The 20655-nt window shown below is 43.2% G+C and overlaps 1 protein-coding gene across 3 annotated transcripts in view; it reads left to right on the forward strand.

Annotated features, from left to right (window-relative positions):
• Window positions 1-20655, forward strand: part of LOC126348329 (serine/threonine-protein phosphatase 2A 56 kDa regulatory subunit epsilon isoform) — a 267854-nt gene that overhangs the window by 55484 nt on the left and 191715 nt on the right. Inside the window, exon 1 of one of the 3 annotated variants that reach the window (XM_050002347.1) lies at window positions 17995-18015. The exons of the other annotated variants lie outside the window; for them this stretch is intronic. The gene's annotated coding sequence lies outside the window, so the exon portion shown is untranslated. Of the gene's footprint in view, window positions 1-17994; window positions 18016-20655 lie in introns of those variants that run through there. 3 annotated transcript variants of the gene reach the window in all.

The raw sequence follows: 20655 nt of genomic DNA on the forward strand, positions 1-20655 counted from the left end.
ACGTAAATACAAAAAGTTGGTCCGCAGCGGTAGCGTTCTCGCTTCCCGCGCACGGTGTCTCGGGTTCGATACCCGGCGGGGTCAGGGATTTTTCCTGCCTCGAGATGACTGGGTGTTGTGTCTGCATCATCGTTCAACCCCATTACGGTCGGAGGAAGGCAATAGCATACCACCTCCATTAGGACCTTGCCTAGTACGGCGGTGTGGGTCCCCGCATCGTCCCCTGAGCTCCTCGGGGTATGTGATATCATCATCATCATCATCACAAAAAGTTAAACTGAATAATACAGTGATTTGAACAATACATGGAGGGAAAAATTGAAGGAGTTAATGGAAGATTAACAGAGGTGGATAGGTTTATTTTGAAAATATCTATGAAAGTTGAGTTGTACAAACACTTGGACAGCATGAATGAGAGTCTATCGGCAACCTTTTGAAATAGAAGAGTTCAAAGTACCATCACCGCATCTAATCTCAAGACCTATTTAGTATGCAACATCATGTCAACAATCATTGTCCTAGAATTATTTTAGTCTACAACTGAAAGTCTGTAATGGTTCCTGCAAGTAAAGATGGTCGCAAAGGAGGAGGAGGAGGAATGTCATTATAGGTTTCATTGACCATTACAGTGACAGTGAGATAGCAAAGACAATCGGGCTCAGCAGGGATGGACGATGTATGTTGGGCAGGCACCCTACAAGTTTAATCAAGCATGCAGTTAATGTTGGGTATTGGGAGTTTTAAAGGACACCTGGTTTATTACAACTAAAATCCTTAAAAACGTCAATAAAAATTCCACAATGTTACTTTGTTAGAAGGCCTACAAAGCACTGGAAATAATGTCGATATTCAGCATAAAAGAATGAACATTCGGCCTCTACAGTAAATATATTATATGACCACAACGAACAGTTAAGACTGTTAGACTGTTGGTACGAGCCACTGCAGGGAATAAAGCCTACAGGAACGAAATCATAGCCATCATTTTAGATCTTCGAGAAAGAGGCATCATTGAATAATAATTATGGAACCGGTAGAATGAGGACTCTACAAACCTGCATGCATGATTTTTCCTGCAGGCGTGGTATAATTCAAGGATTGGATGATTCATGCCCAGCCAGATCTCTTAGATATGAGTCAGCATCCACAAGTGACTGTAAAATTCAAATAAATTTTATTGGTAGTTTGTAAGTACTTAGGTTGCATAGGTGTTTTAAATTATTACTTCAGACGGAGGATGAATCGATATCGTGATCTCATCGTCATCATCACAAAAAGTTGAAATGGTTTCCAAATAAGAGATGAAATCACGTTCACATGAAAAAAACCTGTTCTGTGTTCCCAACTTTCCAGCTGCATGTAAGCATAGAGATTGTTGCAGTCTCCCTTCACATAACTGTTCACGGCAATTTCAGACAAAGTTAGCCATGAGTACTGAGCACAAAGACAACAGTCCATGTCGTCATGGATTTTTGCAGTTTGTACTAATCCCTCGTCTCTTGACATGCCACAACCACATTGGCTGAAGGTATAAAATAAAGCCTTCCAATCAAATGTAACCACTTCGAGAAGGGTTATAAATTTTCACTTCTTAAGAATTCAGCATAGATGGGATTGATCACAGGTTGAGATAACAAACAAACGTAACTACTTTTATGTTGAGTGTCAGACTCAACCGGCACTAACATATGGACATCGTAAAAGATGTAGGAAAGCAAATACGGATGGTGGAGTTAGAGCTAATAGGTGATTCTAGGACCAGTACTCTTTATTATACAAAATCTGAGAACATATAATGAGAGAAGATAGATTCCTTAGCAAAACGTGGGCGAAAGATCTTTTGTGTTATGCTAGGGATCCAAATAGTTGCGGACTTGAATACACCATGCAGTACACTAAAACGCCTTGTGTGAAACCGGGGGCTATGAAGGACTTATAATTAAACTGGCATGTTCTTTGTGCTACTGTGCAGGCTGTATACGTTACAGGACGCTGAAACATCATAGGTATGTTCATTAGCCGATGCAGTCGTGGAGCATGCCGAAAAAATAATAGTTCCACTTTCAGCCACCAGCTGAAAATGTGGCACTGTAAGCAGCAGATGAAATGTTTCTTTTTGTGAGGTCATCACACTGTTTATCGCTTGACGACGTGTGTTGATATCTTTTGTGAAGTGACTGTTGGTATAAAGGGTTTAGAACGTTGAAATTTTCCATACTAAACACAGTGGCTATTGAATAAAGATTATGCACTCCTTGTAACGTTGTTTTGTCAGAGTGGCAGCAATAACAACGCTGCGATGTGGAAATACCGCCGACAGAAATAGCTGCAAAGAGGTCCCATCGCAATAAATAGGCTAAAAAATATGATCAGTTAAAGTGGAAAAAAACTGTTGAATTAGATGCTGTGGCAGACAGAAGAAGGCAGGTAATTCCCGTATGAGTTGATGAAGTTCCTGTTGCTATAGCTGACCCTGCAGGACATGCCTCAGAATTTGTAGCCAGTGATCGAGCTGTATCATGGGACTTCTCTCACTCTTGGTCAACAGTTCTAAAGATTTTGCACTGCATTTTACACTGTTATCCTTAAAATATTCAGAATGTGTATCAAATGAAGCGCCAAAGTAGCATACAATGTAGTGACTTTGCCCTTTGTTTGTTGGCATACATAGAATTGTATGACACGTGGTCAGAGAGTATTCTTTGATAGACGAGGTACATTTAACTCTGTACGGTGCCGTGAATGCACGGAACTGTCGCATTTGGGGTGCTACTCCACAACATGGCAGGAACATCCACTCCTCTCAGCTTATGTGACAGTGTGATTGGGTGTCTCCCCCTCTGTCTCTCCCTCCCCCTCTGTCTCTCCCTCCCCCTCTGTCTCTCCCTCCCCCTCTGTCTCTCCCTCCCCCTCTGTCTCTCCCTCCCCCTCTGTCTCTCCCTCCCTCTGTCTCTCCCTCCCCCTCTGTCTCTCCCTCCCCCTCTGTCTCTTCCCTCCCCCTCTGTCTCTCCCTCCCCCTCTGTCTCTCCCTCCCCCTCTGTCTCTCCCTCCCCCTCTGTCTCTCCCCTCCCCTCTGTCTCTCCCTCCCCCTCTGTCTCTCCCTCCCCCTCTGTCTCTCCCTCCCCCTCTGTCTCTCCCTCCCCCTCTGTCTCTCCCTCCCCCTCTGTCTCTCCCTCCCCCTCTGTCTCTCCCCCTCCCCCTCTGTCTCTCCCTCCCCCTCTGTCTCTCCCTCCCCCTCTGTCTCTCCCTCCCCCTCTGTCTCTCCCTCCCCCTCTGTCTCTCCCTCCCCCTCTGTCTCTCCCTCCCCCTCTGTCTCTCCCTCCCCCTCTGTCTCTCCCTCCCCCTCTGTCTCTCCCTCCCCCTCTGTCTCTCCCTCCCCCTCTGTCTCTCCCTCCCCCTCTGTCTCTCCCTCCCCCTCTGTCTCTCCCTCCCCCTCTGTCTCTCCCTCCCCCTCTAACACACGCGATCTAGTGTGCCTCCCTCCTTCCCCCCTCTCCCTCCCTCCCCCTCTGTCCCTCCCCCTCACACCCTCTGTCCCTCCCCCTCACACCCTCTGTCCCTCCCCCTCACACCCTCTGTCCCTCCCCCTCACACCCTCTGTCCCTCCCCCTCACACCCTCTGTCCCTCCCCCTCACACCCTCTGTCCCTCCCCCCTCACACCCTCTGTCCCTCCCCCTCACACCCCTCTGACCCCTCCATACCCCCTGACCCATCCATACCCCCTGACCCCTCCATACCCCCTGACCCCTCCATACCCCCTGACCCCTCCATACCCCCTGACCCCTCCATACCCCCTGACCCCTCCATACCCCCTGACCCCTCCATACCCCCTGACCCCTCCATACCCCCTGACCCCTCCATACCCCCTGACCCCTCCATACCCCCTGACCCCTCCATACCCCCTGACCCCTCCATACCCCCTGACCCCTCCATACCCCCTGACCCCTCCATACCCCCTGACCCCTCCATACCCCCTGACCCCTCCATACCCCCCCTGACCCCTCCATACCCCCTGACCCCTCCATACCCCCTGACCCCTCCATACCCCCTGACCCCTCCATACCCCCTGACCCCTCCATACCCCCTGACCCCTCCATACCCCCTGACCCCTCCATACCCCCTGACCCCTCCATACCCCCTGACCCCTCCATACCCCCTGACCCCTCCATACCCCCTCCCTCCCTTCCCCTCTCCTGACACCCCTCCACCCTCTCCCTCCCTCCCCTCTCCCCTCCCTCCACCCTCTTCCTCCCCCTATCTCCCTACCTACCTCTCTCTCTCTCTACCTCTACCTCTACCTCTACCTCTACCTCTCTACCTCTACCTCTCTCTCTCTACCTCTACCTCTACCTCTCTCTCTCTACCTCTACCTCTACCTCTCTCTCTCTACCTCTCTCTCTCTACCTCTACCTCTCTCTCTCTACCTCTACCTCTACCTCTCTACCTCTACCTCTCTCTCTCTCTCTCTCTCTCTCTCTCTCTCTACCTCTACCTCTACCTCTACCTCTCTCTCTCTCTCTCTCTCTCTCTCTCTACCTCTACCTCTACCTCTCTACCTCTCTCTCTACCTCTCTCTCTCTCTCTCTCCTCTCTCTCTCTCTCTCTCTCTCTCTCTCTCTCTCTCTGCCTCTCTCTCTCTCTCTCTCTGCCTCTCTCTCTCCCTCTCTGCCTCTCTCTCTCCCTCTCTGCCTCTCTCTCTCCCTCTCTGCCTCTCTCTCTCTCTCTCTCTCTCTCCCTCTCTGCCTCTCTCTCTCTCCCTCTCTGCCTCTCTCTCTCTCTCTCCCTCCCCTCTGCCTCCCTCTCTCCCTCTCCCCCTCTGCCTGCCTCTCTCCCCTCTCCCCCTCTGCCTGCCTGCCTCTCCCCCTCTGCCTGCCTGCCTGCCTGCCTCTCTCTCTCTCTCTCTCTCTCTCTCCTCTCTCTCTCTCTCTCTCTCTCTCTCTCTCTCTCTCTCTCTCTCTCCCCCCCCCTTTCCCACACCTTCTCCCTCCCTCCCTTCCCCCTTTTTCAAAGCATACTCCGTGAGCGCACCTATTAGTGAACTTAAGTATGTAGTTTCAGCATCCTGCAATGTATACAGCTCAGACCGAGCGAGTTTGCGCAGTGGTTATCACACTGGACTCGCACTCGGGACGACGACGGTTCAGTCCCGTGTCTGGCTGTCCTGATTTAGGTTTTTCTTGATTTCCCTAAATTGCTTCAGGCAAAAAATGCCTGGATTGTTCGGACATTAAACACTAATCTCCGCCTCTGTCATCTTGCTGCAGACAGAACGCTGTCAGTTTAATTATAACCTCCCCATATAAAGTATAAAACTTCGGATATATGTTACTGGGACTGAGGGAACAACCGTGTAAGTTTTTTTCAAAATAAATGTACTCTGAATTAACGTTTGATGTGTGTGGAACCTGCTGTATTCATACTTTACCCCATCAAAACACACACACACACACACACACACGTACCTCTTACCTTCGGCTACAGAAATTGGGATAGGTGTTGCAGTTTCGCTCAGGAGCATGAATAACATCCTAAGTTCAGGCTTACTCTTAAAGAGCATCTGTCATGCTAGAATATAAAGCTTTCGTTTTCGTGTGTTAGCTCTAAAAATAAGAAATGCATGAGTCTGTGGAAGAAAGAGGAGTGGGAATAACCATTGGTTTTTATTATTGTTTAGTTCATGTGACTAAAAATTTGGAGTCCTGCCAAAAAAACTGACTGTGTACTTATGAAAGTAATTTTGTGTTGGCATTTGCTCAGAGTTGTCTTGGACAACTAGCGAAGAAGGTAATATTTGCAATCTGCTACCGTTGATATGTTTCCATCACGAATAAAGTAATCAAAATTATCGCCAGACCTGAGGAGCAGTATGGCGATAGATGTACTAAGTACCTTTTGGGGATGGAGTGTCTTTAGTAAAAAATATTATACAAAAACTGAAGTAGTAAAGTTGGAATGTGTTTGCCACATCCAAAAGACCTTATCACTTGCTGAAGGAGAAAAAAGATGAATTGCTGGGCATTGGAGAAGTGCTACGAAATAAAGGCAAACTTACATTTAAAGGAATTGAGTCTCGTCAGAAGGGTGTAATGTACTGTGGTGCCATTTAGTTTCATAAGTTATTCACCATCCAAAAACCAGTACAAAATCCATACAAGAAAGAAGATCATTGTTGGTTGGTTGTTTAGTTACATGTTCTGATAGATCATTTTAATGAACCTTTCATCCAAATGTTATGGAATGGGTCAGTTTACAGAACATGGGTACATACTTAATGTTAACACTAATGAATTATATTTTATATAGTCCTACTCGTGCAACTTAAAAACAAATGCTTCTCTTTTTCCGTGGCCACCAGTTTTTAAGAAGATATTTATCAATGGAATAGAAAGAGTTGCTAGGAGAAATGATTTTAAGTTAGTTTCACAACTCGCTTTGCTGTCTGTCTGTCAGACACTTTATTGTGCAAATGATCAAAAAAAAAATTTGCAGCAGAATCAACAGCTTTCCGAGTCTCTGCGGCTTTAATATGGCTGATAAATGTAATTTTCTCTCATGTGTTGTAGGTATGGACATGATTGTTCTTCTCAAATTGTGACGAATTAGTTATGATGAATTCCATTAGCCTAGTATGTGTTGTGATGGCACAGTTAAAATGCCTAGCTCCTTGAAGAGGTACCTATATGACTTAGAGAAGGCCAAGCGGTTATTGGCGCTATAGTCTGGAACCTGCGCTACCGCTGCGGTAGCAGGTTCGAATCGTGCCTCGGGCATGGATGTGTGTGACGTCCTTATGTTAGTTAGGTTTAAGTAGTTATAAGTTCTAGGGGCCTGATGACCTCAGCAGTGAAGTCCCATAGTGCTCAGAGCCATTTTGAACTTAGAGAAGCTCAGTAATATGCTGCTACCAGTTCAAGTTTTCAGTCATATGTACTCACAAAAATTTGGAACGTTTTATCTTTTTTACCAACACCTTCTCGTGTGCTACATCAATTGTTGGTATGACTATTTGTTGTACAGATATTTTTTTAAAAAATTATGGACAGTGCATTTTGCGAGAACTATTTAATAATCCCGTGGATTTACCAACTCTGCAGTTGCTTTTTCTCTCAAATGAGATTTATTATAACACTAAAATCGTCTAGAAAAAGTACCAGTTCTGCTTAATAAATGTTAGGTGCGTGAGGAACATAAGCGGACCAAAATTGAACCCTTTGGCTCCCTTTGTGATTTCTCCCCCGTCACTAAAATTTTCTATCCTTCCGACATTGTTTGAATTATTCAACACAAACAGTTGCTTACGGCTTGTGTATAAAGCTATCAATTCTGTAAAACTTGAGTTACATTAAGAGAGTAACATGATCGACACAATCAAAGACAGAAGAAATTCCAACTTGGAGAGATTTTATAAATTAAGTCTTATCCTAATTGCTGATAATGAGCGAATGTATAAACCGCATTCTCAGTCTAGCAACCCTTTTGTAATTTAAACTCTGATTTGATAAATAAATTGTTTGTACTTAAGTGAAATACTACTCTTGAGTACATTACTTTTTCGAATGTTTTGAAAGAAAAAAAATCTGTAAGGAAACTGGACGATAATTGTTAAAGGCTGGCAAGTCACCTTTCTTGTGAACAGGTTTAACAATTGCATATTTTAACTCGTCTGGAAAAAGTCCCAGTGCTTTTTACGCATTGCATGTGTTACTGATGGAATGACTTAAGTTGGAACGACCTTTCAGAATTAGGCTAGAAATTCCATCGGTTAATTTTATTAATTTTAGTGAACGATTTTGGCACTAGTTCTAGTTGTTTTAAGTTTCGTGGAATGACATTTTTAATTTATATTTTTGCCTCTTCAACTGAACAATGTAATCCTATATTTGCTGCTACGTTTAGAAAGTAATTGTTAAAAATATTCGCAACTTTTCAATTATCAGTCATCGCGAAGATGACAAGCGAAGGTACACTTTCACATAAACATCCGCTATTAGAACTCACATTAAGGTTTCTTCCAAATCCTGTTTCACTGAAGAGATGTCAAAACCCAATATGCATATGAAAACCTCAATAATTTTGTTTTTCCTCTCAGACGCCCGAAAAGGGCACTTAGTGGTTTTAATATTCTAAAAATTACTGTCCATGATAAAGATTATGGTTGAACTATCGCCCGCCCAAGCTTCGTAACTAGCACTAATTGTAACTAACTATGACCGCACAACTTGGCTGGCGTAGTAGTAATAAATTACATACAAAAACCTTCTTCATGAATCAGTCAGTGTGTTAGTGAAAATTGTATCAAAATTCCTACAGTAGTTCTTAAGAGTAACCTCCATATATAGGCAGAGCAACCCGGCGGGGGACTGAAAATGTCACGCTTAAAGTGTTGAAAATAAGTAGTATGAATCCACCATTCAGCTGTGTCGTTACAGCAGGGTTTTTTACATCTATCAGAGCAGGATCAATAAAGTGAGGCAGGAAAAGAGATAAGAGAAACTAGGATGATGTGGGATAACAGTACCGTGGATTTTAAAATTCTTGTTACCCTGAACAAAATTTTTAAAATGCATTTACACAGTTTTACATTTCTTCAATTACAAGAAGACTTTTTTCTCAGAGTATAAGATTTAATGCTGTGAAATTATGCGAGGACGTTAAAACACATTTTGTGTATTTGGTACAAAAATAGACTGTCCTTTAATTAAATTCTTGGTGCCATTATTACACCTTAAAAAAGAATTCAAAATTTTATAAGTAATTTTAAACATAAATATTACAATTCAATGTTCTTATAACTTGCCTTGGGCCGTAGACTAAAATTTTCGAATTGTTGCATATTCCGAATTTCAGTATGCCCATTTATTTTTAAATAAATAAAATTAAAAAATATTTGTGCCAAATTTTTAATCCTGTTTCTCTTACTTTTTCCATAAAAATGTAGTTCCTTCTTTTCTCGGGCGAACGACAGCGAGATCGTGTAGATACTATATGTGCAGGTAAATAAACTTGCAGTCGACGAAGATTAAGTGGAATATCCAAGAGTATAAAGTTCACATAGGGCAGCAGTCTTGCCTGACAGAGTAAAAAGGATCAGCAGAAAGATAACAAAACGGCAAATCCATCAGCAGGTGTTCAGGATTATAGCTGTACAGTATAGTTCTCTGACATGAATCGTGTAGCCATTGAGAACTGGAAACCAGAATTTGTGGATTCTTATCAGGAGAGAGAATTTTTCAGTAATAGCATCACAACAGCTGGCCGCTACTGCTAGGATCATCGTGAAATATGGAGCGATGTGTGACTTCGATTATTTTATCACATCTGCCAGTCTGTTTGAATTTCCACCTTCTCGAGTTTTTCAGAAAGGTATTACGTGAGCGTCGTTAGTCACACAGTTTCTGCTGTCGTCGGCGCCTCTCACTGTATTCGGAATCTTGTACGTGAACGACAGGAGACCAGGACGTTTTCCCTCTAAGTGCCATACCAGTACTCTGCGCACTGCCCTACCCTCATTCATTCGATCTACGTGACCCGCCCATCGCAGCCTACGTGATTTAATATTACTGGTTATGTAAGGGGTAGAATAGAGTTCGTGAACCTCTTCGTTATGCAGTTTTCGCCACTCTCCGCTAATGTCATCCCTTTTTGCTCCGAAAATTTTCCTCAAAATTTTGTTTTCAAATACTCGAAACGGCTTTTCATTTTGCACAGTGAGACCAAGTCTCACACCCATACAGCATAACTGGTAGAATAATAGTTTTGTATATTCTAATCTTTAAATTCCTAGACAGTATCAGTGATGAAAGTAATTATTCAGTGAGAAGTAGCACGCATTCCCCGTCCGTAATCTCTTCTTCAGTTGGGATTCAATCTCATTTCTCGAAGTGGTGTCCACGCCTAGATACTTAAATGTGTTCATTTTTTCAAACTGCATGTCTCCAACTCTTAGCATTTCCTGATCTACTGCTGTTGGCATTCTAGTGGTAACCAGGTATTTGGTTTTGTCTTCACTTATCCTTAGACCTACATCTTCACTAGCTTTGATTAACGCATTCGCATTTGCTGTTACAGATTCTTATCTATCGCTAATGATGTTTAGATCATCTGCATACCCTAACATCTTAATAGTTCCATTTAACTCCACACCCTCTGAATTATCTGCTGCCATTCGTATAATATATTCTAGGACTGAATTAAAAAGTAGCGGAGACAGGGCATCTCCCTACTTAAGTGCGTTCTTTATTACAAATTCTTGTGACTCCAATTTACCCAAGCGTACTCTACCTTTTGTGTTTTTCAGACTCGCACGGGTATTCAGGGACTGGACCCTGAACATTTCGTAACGCCCCGTTAGTCATCAAGTAATAAACTGCTGAACATGTTCGTAATTTGCCACTAGCTGACTAATGAGACTTTGTGAGGCGGGTAGAATATATTTTTCGATTTATAGCGCGAAAATTAAGATACAAACTTGACAGTTGACGTGGGCGAAGTTGTTAATTACACCGCGAACAGAATGATTACGGCGCGATCATTCGATAGAAATATCGCATAATATTTCAGAGTACTTAATCAGTTCCTGTACCTGAAAAGGTATTCAAGCATGTCACCTCTATTACATGTTAAATATTTTGTTTCTAAACAAGATCTAAAAACTGTATTTATGGAAGACCACGGTATAACAGTTTCATAATACGCCTATGGCAGGCTTTTAAGGTCACTTAATGCACCTCTCGAATTGTTGCTGAAGCCAGATATCGTGCTAAGAAATACTCCAAATAAAAAAAATACGCTTCCTGCCGCGTTTACAAACAAAAGTGTCATTTATCCTATGTGTAATTTGTCATGTTATCAAATGTTCATGGCACAAGTTCTTGTGTAATGCCATTGTATTAAATTTGTTGTATACATGAGGACATTATGTTCTCTGTTTCGAATGAGAGTGCTTACTGTTTTCCACCTGTTGCTAATACGTGACCACTTGACTTAATTCACCTCTCGAATTGTTGCTGAAGCCAGATATCGTGCTAAGAAATACTCCAAATAAAAAAAATACGCTTCCTGCCGCGTTTACAAACAAAAGTGTCATTTATCCTATGTGTAATTTGTCATGTTATCAAATGTTCATGGCACAAGTTCTTGTGTAATGCCATTGTATTAAATTTGTTGTATACATGAGGACATTATGTTCTCTGTTTCGAATGAGAGTGCTTACTGTTTTCCACCTGTTGCTAATACGTGACCACTTGACGCTAGAGAGAGGGAGAGAGAGGGAAGACACCTTTTAGAACTTCTGCTTTGCACCAGACTAGTCTTATATTTCTACTGCGCCGAGGCACCAGTACAAGAGTTTTAAGCTGTACATGTATGATATTTGACGATCGGTTTTATTTTGAATCATACTTTAAAGCAGGCAGACGCAAATAGTATTAGTTAAGCACTGGTCATAGCGCTGTATCGACGGTATAGAAGTGACTCTAATGAACTGTTAATTAGTGTCAGTGTCAACTACGAGGTTTCTACTGCTGTACCAGTGGAAGCTCAATTTTTCTATTCCCTTTGGATGTTATATCTGTTGATGGCATTATGTGATTGGTACTTAAAGTTGTCTGGGAGCTGCATTTGGTGCATTACATTTATCTTTCTTAGCCCTTGACTACACTTTTCTTCACTTAGAGTACAGTAAAAGTTAACTTTCAGAATTATATATTATGCAACTTTACCAGCTAAAAGTGGCTACCGGCGTAACATAATTCATTGTGCACTCTTTACATGTGGTCAAGTAACACAGCACGCCCTCTATGTATCTTTCTATATGGGCAAGAGTGCACGATCACAGGCTTAGAATAAACGGAGACTGATACGTTTTACGCGCCTGCTGGAGTTATAGATTGGTCAACTATGCGTCTTCTTTCTGCAAGTAACATTCATTCGAAATGTTTATCATCGACGAATATTTTTTTCAGTTTCATTTTGCCCTGACAGCAGTATTCAAAGTCAGCAGTTACTACGTCGTGTCGGGGTGCTTACGTCACCTTCCGCGGTGACGTCAGACGCATGCGCTGTGGATGCACCTCCGTCATTGATGTGTGCGCCGGCCTACTTGTATTGTACCCCAGTCGCTTATTTTTGCCATTGCCGTACGTGGCCAATTTCCCACACCTTTTGTCCCTATAACTTGTATTCGCCAGACGTCATCTTGTGGTCTCGTGTTTATTCGTACTTGGTGTGAGCAGTTCATGTTGTATCGTTGAAGATAGCCTCTTTTTTCCAAATTGCTGTTATACTTCTTACAGTATACCTAATCTGCACCTATTTAATTGTTCATGAAGTAGCTACGAGACGCGAGACTATCTTGAAACCCCAGATACGCGCGGAACCCCTTCCCGCCCCCCCCCCCCACCCCCTCCGTTTTTTTAAAAAATAATATTCAGCAGCTGATTATGTTTTGATGTTTCAGTACAGATAAATGCCTTTACCTTCGAAAAGGGTTTGGCAGTTTTCTTTTTGGTGGATTCTTGTCTGGGCCGAGCTTGGGTTCCGTCTCAAGTGACTTAGTTGTGGATGGGATATTAAGTCCATCGCCCTTCGTTCGTCGTGTTATTCTTTATCTTACCGTGCCTGTATCTTTTATTTTTGCGTCAGTTTAGTACTATAGCATTTTATATCGAAATGAGTGAAAAGCAAGAACTGAACTGAATAGTCTTCTCGTAGACAATTCAAGGATTTAACCTTTTTTCTCATTCACTGTTCATAAACTTTCGGTACTCACTACTAAAATTATTAGTGACTCAGAAAAGAATTCAATTTGCAGTTACAAAATGTTTTAATCATTTACACAGAATCTGGGCGGTACCAAAAAAAAATTGAATGTGAAATCTTATCTTCTGGACAACTCCTGTTCCCTTGACAAATATTTAAACACCTGTAGCATGTGCAATATCATACAAAATGTTTACTTTGTTATTAAATGTGTCTCAGTTGAAACATGACTACTAACAAAGACTGATATGTCTATGTTAATTAAATTTTATTCATTCTGCTGTTTACCATTTTGCAAATGACTAGCGTGCGACCATACAACAAACAAATCTTATGTACCTCATTCTATACGATGGGATGACGGTGTATGACAATCTTTTTCTGTTATTTTTTCTTTTAAAGTGATCTTAGGTGTTGGCCTACGAACACAAAAAGATTTTACGACCAGGGACTGTTTTCTCAGCAGCGAATCACCTTTTCCACACAGTTGCTGGGGGCCATTTGTGTACGGTACCCGAGCAACAGCAGTTGTTTTCCTGTTTCTTTATCGACTTTCTTGTCGCTGTACTTCATAGCTCTTCGTATAGTTCTGTTATATCCGTAGCTGCGCGGAATGTTGTCCGGAGCTCTAGTAGTTAATATTAGAGGTTCTCAGCATTGCTTATGCGTTGAGATGCTGTCAGAATACATAACGCGTAGTTCTTTTGTGCTGGATGGCGGTGCAACTCCACATGCATATATCTTGGTATGCGTCGGTATCAGAGAAAAGGAAACAGCCGTCTTTATTCCATAGGAATAACACATACATGAGGAAATAATACACGGGTGTATTGTACCTCGCCAGTAGCCCCACCTCAGAGGGAGCTCACACAGAGCGAACCACGTCAAATGTATATGTTAAAAGAATACAAAAATACAAACACAATAAATTAACAATTAAACTAGAGAAGGAATTGGAATGAAGAACAAAGACGGTTATTGCTCCTGTGACAGCCCCAAGGAGTCAGGGAGAGAGAAGCCAGCACTCTACCCAACGCCAGCCCTGGGCATCGGCCGCTGTGCCGTCATACGATGAGTAGATGACACTCTGGAAGCAGGGACGCAGGTAGAGGACGTCACGCCTGATGGACGGCGTGTTGTCCCCTTCTGCTCGTGACACCAATCGAGCCGGAGGTGGTCGCAGACTGGTCGTCGACTGTGCGGGCTAGGCCGTCTTTGACCGCGACGATGTCAGACTTGCGGAGTCCTCCCGGTGTTCGAAGATAAGGATCCATCTAGAAGTCGAAGTCCGTTTGCAAGCATTCACGCAGGACCCGTGTGTTTGTCCGCAAACCTGCACGACGTCGTTGGCGGTCTCGACGGCTCTGCAGCCCGCGCGGCATTGGTTATCAGTCACCCGCTCGCGACTACGCAACGCCTTGGAGGTCAAGGCGTTTATGCGGGCGCGTATGGCGTTGATGATGTCGCGCCCACACAGGAGACGACTCGTATTGGCGACCCATTGGTGCTGCCCCCGGATGGCGGTAGACTCGAAGAGGGACGCATTGTCGAAGGGGACGTGTAGGCGAGCCGCCTACATGTCCCCAACCTGCTCCGACGTCGTGAGAGGATGGCCTTTCCAAGTCAAGTGCCGCTCGAGCGTCGCAACCTCGCGCAGACCCTCGTTTTCTGCAGCTGGCCCCATCTTCTACAGTGTCAGGAGTCGGGCCCGCCGTAGGGTAGGGCCCATTCAGCGGGCTGATGGAATGCCGAGTCCCTCTTGGGCCACAGGAGAGTGCTAGTAGCCAAAAAGGGGGGGGGGGGGGGTGTGCCCGCCTGGAGGCGGAACCATTTCCTGACGGCTGCACGCACCGCGGTGCGCGCGACACCAATCCTGGTGCGACTGAGGGCCACCCCGTGATACAGGTCCTGCAACAGCACGTGCATGAGGGTGTATAGGCGCTGTTACGGCTTCAGGGCAGCCTGGATGATGATATCCAGCTGCTTCTGCAGATGGCGGCACTGATCAGAAGAGAACTGCAGCCCCACGTAATGAAAAGTCGCACCCACGTGTAGGGCCGGCATGGTGGCGTTGCCGGCTGTGAAGGTGATGGAGTCGTCCACCTTCACCTTCTTCTCGCGGACGGAGACCACTAAGGCAAGGGTGAAATACTTCCGCGCCTTGATGAGCGAGGGCTGCCGTGGCTGCGTCGATGTGGGACTGCAGGCCTCTCTTCGTCGATGCGAAAAGCAGGACATCAGCGAAGGCCGAAGCGTTGACTCTGCGATCTAAAATCTGGGCTGCTGTGTGGGAAGGCAAGGTGTTGAGCATGTGTCATTGGCCATGTTGAAAAGGAGGGGGGGGGGGGGGGGTGAGAGGAGCGAGGGTCCCCTTGACGGCTGCACGGCAACTCTCACGGCGTGTAACGCAGCCACTTGCAAATCCTTTTCAAAAAAGCTTTATTACCTTTACGGGTTTCGGGCTATCCTGCCCAGCTTCAGGCGGTGACACTCGTATGTCCGTCAGCAGCATCTCATCCGCACCTGCACTGCGTACTGTTTGTCTACGGTAAGAAGGCCCTATTTATTGGTGCTATCAGTGACGACGAAGATAGGCACTATTTGTAAGGTAATCTTTTGTCTTCGAGTGCTGCCAGTAATTCCGCGTGCGTCGCTTCTGCTTACATATAAGCACAAAACGCGGGGGATTATACCATCACTGCGGGAACGTGTCGGCGCTATCCTCTGCCCTCTGCCAAGCCTGGGGGCAAACATTTGCAGCACATTTTGTTGCCAATTTTAGCACATTAGCATACTTCCCTGCTTTATTAGTCATCCACATAACATAGAAAGTGATACTAGCTACGCAAATATTGATCCACATAGCATGCAGGTGAGGGATATACTACTACAATAAAAACTGTATTCTTCTGAAGATGTGTATGTTAGCTCAAAACAGTCAGTGGAAGTAAAATATAACTTTTTAAAGAAGTATTTATGGCTGGTTGCTTTAAACTTCAACAATCCTTAATTGAATAATAGCCACAGGATGAAACAAGATAGGTACAACAATATTGCTAAATATTGTTCTGGAGGCACACACTTCACATAGTCTAAAGATTATATTGTTAGAGTAAAAAAATAACGGGATGGGGGGGGGAGGAGAAATCTTTCGGTACAGATAATTTTGTTGGTTCACAGAATATTGGCTTTTTAAATTTATGCGCTTTCTCACGTGTTCGAACCAATTGTGATAGCATTTATTCCACTGTGATGTTGATACCCCAAAAAACATTGTTTTGGAAGCATTCAGCACCTTCTTGAGTTGTTGAAAAGCGCTATAAACGCATTTTCATTTGTAATAAGGTGACGAAGTGTTGAAAGGTGAGAATTAAATTCACCAATCAGTTGTTCGACGTACTGCCTGACAGTTGATACTGGCATGTCGAAGGCCTATTGCGTTATTTCATAGATGACTTATGGCAAACAAATTGTTGTTTTGCCATTCAGGAGTAACTATTATTCGATACTCTTAACCAATGGATACGAAATGGCCATTGTAACCAAAGTTATAAGCGGATATATATAGTGCTTCTTGGGCGAACCACTTTTGTTGGTCTCGGTTCGGTTTGAAACACTCAGACAATTGACTGCCACGTCGTTTGCAGCTCTTGCGAATATTTTAAACTTACGTCTCCTGTTGGGGAGGTTTACACAGATCCTGCATTTCCTTAGTTCAATTTTTTGATCATTCGCATACACCAATTGACATTCCCTGATTTTGAGATTTGATTAAATTAAACAACTTCCGGCAAGAAAAGAACTTTGTTACAGTTAAAAGTTCATGTACAATCAAATGTGTTATTTTCTTTGGTATGTCTAAGAATTTCTGTGTATAACGGTAAATCACATGTCGACACTCTTCCATCAGGTTCGGCACAGCATAATTGTTTTTTGAACAATCGAGTATATTCGGCCATCACGAAATACCTCCCTGACGGAGGCAGGCAAAGCAACTGGAAAGTTTCGAATTGACTGAAGGTGATCGACTTCCAGAACTTGATCGAAGTTGTTCGATGCATTGTTGTTGAGTTAGGCCTTTGCCAAAGCGCTAAACATCCTGTGAATTTTCCACAGTATTCTTTTTTGAATGCTCATTGTAAAAAAATACTCTATCGATTTGCGAGTTCCCATAGTTTTAATGCCACGTCTCACCAAAAATTTAAAAGGCGACCTTCGTAAAGGTTTTTTTAAAGTCGTGGTAAGTTACAGTTTTTATAGTGGCTGTCGCATGTCAAAATGTGTCCCATCACACCGCTCCTTCGTTACGACCTGTTCAGCTTAAACATGCGTGAAGTTCACGAGACCACTTTGTAAGTGCTTTAGGAAGACAATGGAAAGCAATGTTTTTGTGGATGGTTGCGCAGGATAAAAGCATTGGATGAAGGAAAATTGTGTGCTGTCTGGAACAGTAACAGATAACTTTTTCAGCAACCCATTGTGTTGACGATTCGTATGCATACTGCAGTGGCCGAACAACATTCTGATACTTTAGAGCAGCATGCACATAACTACTGAAAGCCACGAATGAGCTTTATTGGCATAGAGAAAGCCGTTTCAGGCAGTTGCTTCTATTGCTTTTTTTATTAAATGTGCCGTACAAATGTTTTGAAGTACTACTTATTGAACGGTCGTAAAATCTAAACTTACAAAGAACAGGCACAACACCCCCTTCCTATTTTTCCAAGCCATTAAATAGATTCGTCTTGTTTATGATGCCCAGCCACTTCCCTCTCATCCATAGAGCCAAGCGGCGTGGAGGTGTATACTTCGGAGCAGGTCCTATATCTCTATCTGACTCTCTAGATTTAAATTTTCCATTGCTTAACGTCAGACAAATACTCCTTTTGAAAAGGTCACGGCTGATTCCCAGCCTCATTCTTTATCTAACTAAGCATCTTGACATTTCAGTCTTGGCAAACTTAGAATCCTAGTAGTAGTCTCATATGTGGAATGCAGAATCTCCCTTCCATCCTCCTCTTTACACACACACACACACACACACACACACACACACACACACATGGAGGATAAGAAACTTCTATTTGAAATTTTTAGCTTAATTATAAGTTGCGTGTCTATAAGTTTTGTAAGACAGAAGTAACTATATTTTAATGTATTGAATTGTTTGTCTCAATAACTTTCAACCTTCTTCGTTTTTTCCAGGTATGTGTACATACACATATCACTACACGAACGTCTGTAGAAGGTGACAGGTATGTATTGCGTGTTTTACTGTTTCTCAGATACCTTTAGCTTTCATCAGCGGGGGGGGGGGGGGGGGGGGGGGGGGGGAAGAGAGAAAGAGAGAAAGAGAGAGAGAGAGAGAGCGAGAGCGAGAGAGCTGGTGAATTGATCAAAGTCGCAGACATTATGTGGATGGAGGGAAACAGTGTTTCTAATTGCGGTAGACTTCTTCCGAATATGGTAGTGATTATTCGGTTGAAATAGACACAAAAAGTTGTTTTAAATGGCAGTAAAACCCATTCAGAGCATAGTTAATATTTTCAAATAATCTGTAATAGCATAAAATTAAAATGTTCTTATTTTGGAGGAAAGACAAAATCGCATACGAGATACTTGTGGGATTGTTCAGAGATTGTGGGGGAAAAACTTGCTCCTCTTCTAGCAGCGGCGTATCGTAGGCCTCTAGAACAAGGAAGACCAGAAGAAAGCGCAGCGTTTTAACAAGGGGCGTCCGACAGATCCACATAAATCTTGGCCTTTTTGGTTGACGTTTGTCCGTTGCATAGTTCTGGAACGTGTTCTGTTGTTACGCAAACTGAGATCTTTTGGAAGTCAAATCGCTCCGTTCATCCACTAGATCCAAGCGTAGACAGCTGCCCTCAGGTTGGCTCAGTGTTTCTTCCGAAGGGATTCCGATCATTTCCGCATTGCTGTACACTGAACAAAATACGTGCCTACCGAATATCGGACCAGATGTTTTGTGATTGGTTTCGGAGCTTCCTAGTGGATAGAATACAACGCTTCGTGACAGTAGAACCGCCGGATTTCTGAACCACTTAAAACCGCCACCGGGACGAAATAACCCATCCCCAGTTCTGACATTTATGGCTTCTTCTTAATTGTGATTTTATTATTGGAGACGAGTTTTTCTGTAACAGTCACTTTAATGGTTCAAATGGCTCTGAGCACTATGGGACTTAACTTCTGAGTCATCAGTCCCCTAGAACTTACAACTACTTAAACCTAACTAACCTAAGAACATTACACACATCCATGCCCGAGGCAGGATTCTAACCTGCTACCGTAACGGTCGCGTGGTTCCAGACCGTAGAGCCTAGAACCGTTCGGCCACCCCGTCCAGCAGTCACTTTAATGGGCTGTTACTTTGTTTTAATTCTAATTAAAAATATTAAAACTTATTTTGTAATATTATAATTTTACAAAATAAGAATTGAATACTCTCTTAGGTTTTGCTCATGTTAACATAAATGTGCAAATTCTTGACAGTTATCATCCAGAAGTCTTCTATTTTTATAGAAATACGACCAAGTCAAAAAGTAATACTTTTTTACAAGTAAACAAGAATAGATAACATATTACCGTAGTCTAATATAGGTCTACACTTTGATACACATTATCTAAAAATAACATTGAAGTCTGTGGAAGTAAAAGTCTTATCTTTAAATACCTACAGATTATCGTTGCCTGTATAGTGGAATTCGCAATTTCACAACCTGCACAGACATAGAAATTGTGACACCATATTTCTTGCAATCTGGTTTGTCTCAAGGTCCACATTTACATGAACATTTCCCTTCTTACACGACTTTTACACCTGGCAGCGTCTTCCAACTATGCCTAATGATTCATCGTATGTAGCTAGAGCTCTGACCCAGACCCTGACCCCTATATATAATGTTACTTGGGTTCCTCCACGAGATTCAGAAGGGATTTTCATTGTTACTTTGAAGATTGTTACTAGCCATTGATGTTTTCTAAGTCTAAAATGTAATGAAAAGTATGAACAGGCTACTTCTTTTGCGAGCTTTCACAGAGTACTTGCGGACGATCTGACAAAACTACAGCACTTAATTGGGACATGTCATTGTGTGAGACTTTGTCTTAGTTTGTAGGTTTGGATGCAACGAACTAAGAATTGTCACATTACTTGACTTCCTTTGATACTCTCTGACGGTCAAATTGTCGCTCTTGAAAGCTACAGTCTTGTATAGATCCTCGGGAACTTTCTATATGCGTTCACTTTCACTTTAATTTTACAATATCAAACAAGCACATTCGGTTTGTATTCAGATGTGATAATGAAAGTAGGACGTCACATGCAATATTCCCTCCTGTATGGTGTGAACCTACAAATTTATTCCCTACACAGTATCTAAGATGTTTACCACTAGGAGTTCTTTACCAAGATACGGGTAAGCATTTATCATATATTTGGAATCCTTATCGACAGTATTTCTGCTCATACTTGTCAGATTTTGAAGCCATGAACTGAGGAACCGACATCTACCCTGGGGTCGGGAACAACTGTTCATCGACCCAAATACATGGAGCAGGAATGTACAGTTGTGAGAGGTTGCTATGAATCTATACCATACGTCTTACGCGAGAGCACACTCCTCCTTTTTAACAGCTCCCATATGTCGACCTCAAATCAAACATGAGGACACCTGAAGCGGTTACATGACATCAACGTGTAAAATTGTGTTCCCCATTTCTCCGTCTAGGAAAGGTCTGCTTCATTAATATAAAAACTTGCAGGAAATGCATCAAAGTCTTCACGGTAAAAAGAGCGTGCTTCACCTCCCAACACACCCGGCACTTCTCTTTTAGCGCATTTTTGGATTTTGGAGAATACGTTCGCCAATAAA

Source organism: Schistocerca gregaria, chromosome 1, assembly GCF_023897955.1.
Source record: "Schistocerca gregaria isolate iqSchGreg1 chromosome 1, iqSchGreg1.2, whole genome shotgun sequence".
Classification (NCBI taxonomy): Eukaryota; Metazoa; Arthropoda; class Insecta; order Orthoptera; family Acrididae; genus Schistocerca; species Schistocerca gregaria.